This window comes from Palaemon carinicauda, chromosome 1 (assembly GCF_036898095.1).
Source record: "Palaemon carinicauda isolate YSFRI2023 chromosome 1, ASM3689809v2, whole genome shotgun sequence".
NCBI classification, from domain to species: Eukaryota; Metazoa; Arthropoda; class Malacostraca; order Decapoda; family Palaemonidae; genus Palaemon; species Palaemon carinicauda.
The window spans coordinates 7,553,450-7,558,449 of NC_090725.1; the positions used below are offsets into that span (position 1 = coordinate 7,553,450).

At 37.2% G+C, this 5,000-nt stretch overlaps 1 protein-coding gene across 2 annotated transcripts in view; it reads left to right on the top strand.

The window, feature by feature from the left end:
- The window catches only part of LOC137646734 (proton-coupled amino acid transporter-like protein pathetic), a 157,931-nt gene that overhangs the window by 123,379 nt on the left and 29,552 nt on the right, over positions 1 to 5,000 (top strand). Inside the window, exon 1 of one of the 2 annotated variants that reach the window (XM_068379842.1) lies at positions 3,978 to 4,115. The exons of the other annotated variant lie outside the window; for it this stretch is intronic. The gene's annotated coding sequence lies outside the window, so the exon portion shown is untranslated. Of the gene's footprint in view, positions 1 to 3,977; positions 4,116 to 5,000 lie in introns of those variants that run through there. 2 annotated transcript variants of the gene reach the window in all.

Here is a 5,000-nt window from a genome sequence, read left to right on the forward strand (position 1 = left end):
TCTTTAATCGATCAATTCACAAGAAAACAACAATGAAAATGTATCAAATTGGTATTGGTAAATTTACTCTTCTATTCTAACGAATACACCCGACTATCGCAATTAAATATCATTTTGATTTATCTTAGATTACTTCACGTACTGAAAATTATGCTGACTGCGAGTTGTCATATACATCTATGAAGAATAAAGATTACATAAGGTTTGAACATGCTAATAATAATAATAATGACAATAATAATAATAATAATAATTATTATTATTATTATTATTATTATTATTATTAGCTACGCTAGTAATGATAATAGTTAAGCGGTAATGTTTGTTGACACAAACTCCATAGACAAAAATACCAGGTTTTTTTTCTTATTCAGTTTCAATCTGTGTCCGTACTGTTAATACATCCGTACTATATCCGCAGTTTCCGTACTGCTTGCGTATTCTCTTCGTGGTAAAATAGACAAAATTACGTATTGCCACGCCCGCACTCTCTACGCAATCATCCGCGCCATCCGTGCGTAGGTGTGATTTGGGGTATATGAGTCTTACGGGATACCAACGCAAGAGCCCGTGCTTTGTGTATTATGCAATCTAAAACAAACAAACGAACAATAAGACTCAATTCCAAGATCGTTGGGAGTAATTTTCAAGTGGGTTTGACGTCAAATGTCAAATAATCGGATAACAGCAACTTAAATTAATAAATGTATGTACAAAAGTTAAACTAAAAGTTGACGTTCTTACTCTTGTTATCAATCATCCTATTGTCCATTTCTTTTAGCGATGCATATTTGCACCGACTCGCAGCGGTTCCCTTTTAGCTCGGAAAAGTTTCCGGATCGCTGATTGGTTGGACGAGATAATTCCAACCAATCAGCGATCACGATACTTTTCCGAGCTAAAAGGGAACCGCTGCGAGTCGGTGCAAATATGCATCGCTAAAAGAAATGGACTATAGGGCACTTTTCTCTACATAGTTGATCGGCCCTTCATACTTCGAAACTGCTTTTTTCCTTACCGATGCTCTTTATATCCTCTTATGCATATTTCAACCTAATTTTAAAAAACTATTTTTAAAATGAAAAGTGCCTTTTAGTTTGGCTCATTCACATTGTAACGGTCAAATTTTTCGGCGGACTATTTCTAATTCACCTATTTGCATCATTAATTCTCCTAAAAACATCCACTTGGCGACCCCCTGACAAGTCGGGGGACTTATCATGCTGTATTATTACGTGGGATGTCTCTCCACATCATGCGGTTTTAGTATGTGGACTGTCTCTCCGTATCATATGTGGAATGTCTCTCCACATCATGCGGTTTTAGTATGTGGACTGTCTCTCCGTATCATATGTGGAATGTCTCTCCAAATCATGCGGTTTTAGTATGTGGACTGTCTCTCCGTATCATATGTGGAATGTCTCTCCACATCATGCGGTTTTAGTATGTGGACTGTCTCTCCGTATCATATGTGGAATGTCTCTCCACATCATGCGGTTTTAGTATGTGGACTGTCTCTCCGTATCATATGTGGAATGTCTCTCCACATCATGCGGTTTTAGTATGTGGACTGTCTCTCCGTATCATATGTGGAATGTCTCTCCAAATCATGCGGTTTTAGTATGTGGACTGTCTCTCCGTATCATATGTGGAATGTCTCTCCACATCATGCGGTTTTAGTATGTGGACTGTCTCTCCGTATCATATGTGGAATGTCTCTCCACATCATGCGGTTTTAGTATGTGGACTGTCTCTCCGTATCATATGTGGAATGTCTCTCCAAATCATGCGGTTTTAGTATGTGGACTGTCTCTCCGTATCATATGTGGAATGTCTCTCCACATCATGCGGTTTTAGTATGTGGACTGTCTCTCCGTATCATATGTGGAATGTCTCTCCAAATCATGCGGTTTTAGTATGTGGACTGTCTCTCCATATCATATGTGGAGTGTCTCTCCACATCATGCGGTTTTAGTATGTGGAATGTCTCCACGTCATGCGGTTTTAGTATGCGGAGTGTCTCTCCACATCATGCGGTTTTAGTATGTGGACTGTCTCTCCGTATCATATGTGGAATGTCTCTCCACATCATGCGGTTTTAGTATGTGGACTGTCTCTCCGTATCATATGTGGAATGTCTCTCCACATCATGCGGTTTTAGTATGTGGACTGTCTCTCCGTATCATATGTGGAATGTCTCTCCACATCATGCGGTTTTAGTATGTGGACTGTCTCTCCGTATCATATGTGGAATGTCTCTCCAAATCATGCGGTTTTAGTATGTGGACTGTCTCTCCGTATCATATGTGGAATGTCTCTCCACATCATGCGGTTTTAGTATGTGGACTGTCTCTCCGTATCATATGTGGAATGTCTCTCCACATCATGCGGTTTTAGTATGTGGACTGTCTCTCCGTATCATATGTGGAATGTCTCTCCAAATCATGCGGTTTTAGTATGTGGACTGTCTCTCCGTATCATATGTGGAATGTCTCTCCACATCATGCGGTTTTAGTATGTGGACTGTCTCTCCGTATCATATGTGGAATGTCTCTCCAAATCATGCGGTTTTAGTATGTGGACTGTCTCTCCATATCATATGTGGAGTGTCTCTCCACATCATGCGGTTTTAGTATGTGGAATGTCTCCACGTCATGCGGTTTTAGTATGCGGAGTGTCTCTCCACATCATGCGGTTTTAGTATGTGGACTGTCTCTCCGTATCATATGTGGAATGTCTCTCCACATCATGCGGTTTTAGTATGTGGACTGTCTCTCCGTATCATATGTGGAATGTCTCTCCACATCATGCGGTTTTAGTATGTGGACTGTCTCTCCGTATCATATGTGGAATGTCTCTCCACATCATGCGGTTTTAGTATGTGGACTGTCTCTCCGTATCATATGTGGAATGTCTCTCCACATCATGCGGTTTTAGTATGTGGACTGTCTCTCCGTATCATATGTGGAATGTCTCTCCACATCATGCGGTTTTAGTATGTGGAATGTCTCCACGTCATGCGGTTTTAGTATGCGGAGTGTCTCTCCACATCATGCGGTTTTAGTATGTGGAATGTCTCTCCACATCATGCGGTTTTAGTATGTGGAATGTCTCTCCTCATCATGCGGTTTTAGTATGTGGAGTGTCTCTCCACATCATGCGGTTTTAGTATGTGGAATGTCTCTCCACATCATGCGGTTTCAGTATGTGGACTGTCTCTCCACATCATGCGGTTTTAGTATGTGGACTATCTCCCCACATCATGCGGTTTTAGTATGTGGAATGTCTCCACGTCATGCGGTTTTAGTATGCGGAGTGTCTCTCCACATCATGCGGTTTTAGTATGTGGAATGTCTCTCCACATCATGCGGTTTTAGTATGTGGAATGTCTCTCCTCATCATGCGGTTTTAGTATGTGGAGTGTCTCTCCACATCATGCGGTTTTAGTATGTGGAATGTCTCTCCACATCATGCGGTTTCAGTATGTGGACTATCTCCCCACATCATGCGGTTTTAGTATGTGGAATGTCTCTCCACATACCAGCCCATACGATTTTTGAATGGACGCACTGAGAATACTTCCCCTTTGAAACACTTCAAATGTTCATGCGTGAAGAGCAGAGTTCTCGCTTCTCTGAAAAGGAAGAATTATTTGAGAACTGTTGTTGAAAAATATCGAGAACTGTCTTGCTAATCTGCTAATACTGACAGTACAAGTGGATAATGCGTTATCTTTTATCGCCATGTCAAAGTTTTCCGATTAGTCATGATGGTAAATTACGAAACTGTCACAATAACAGTTTGGAGATAAAAATAGATGTCAGAATGCCAACCTGATAAAAAGCGACCGATTTAGTTGATGAACGTTAGAAATCAACTGATAATAGACGATATGAACGGTTAAAATATAACGCAAATAACCATTGTCAATAAAGTAACGAAGTTTGATTTATCTGTTTAATGTGGAACGTAATCATAACGATTCCTATCTCTTGTACTCAACGGGGAGTCCCTCTCAGCCCCTCTAAAAACAATCAGTTTCAGTTTCAACTTTCATTGATTTTTCAGGCTTCGCCTGTGAGACAAGTGATCTATAGTTCCTTCAACTGTGACATGTTAGTGTCAAGTCGAGTTTTCTGTGTGAAAGAACAGTCGTCATAATCTAGTGAATGATATACAGTATGTGTGTTTGGGAATGTATATTCATATCCACATACACACACAAATATATATATATATATATATATATATATATATGTATATATATATATATATATATATATATATATACTGTATCTATATATATGTATATATATTTATATATATATATAAATATATATATATATATATATATATATGTATATATATATATACTGTATGTATATATATATATATATATATATATATATATATATATATATTTATATATATATATATATATATATATATATATATATATATATATATATATATACTGTATGTATATATATATATATATATATATACTGTATATACATTTATATATATATATATATATATATATATATATATATATATACTGTATATATATATATAGATATATATATATATACATATATATATCAAATATGGTCAGTTCGCCGCCAACATTTCGCCACCTGCAATTCACCACTAATGACAATTTGCCCGCAATTATATGCCACCGCGGACATTGGCGTGTTTGCGTATGTGTGTGCTCTATTGACTACTCTCCCCTATCTGTTATTGCTACTAGTATTTGTCCAAACTCTTACTCTGAGAATTAAAAAACTTCAATAATAACCCATTATTTGGGAATTCCTATATTTAAACATCTTACTCTAAAATAATAAAAGATAAAGCTCCCCTTCATATCTTCCATTAGCTGCGAGTGTTCAAATAATCGCATTTAGATAAAAAGAAAGAAAGAAATTCATATATAATTGAATTTTATATGCATTTGATAAATGTTCAGAGATTGACAAAATATTTAAACAAAAAGT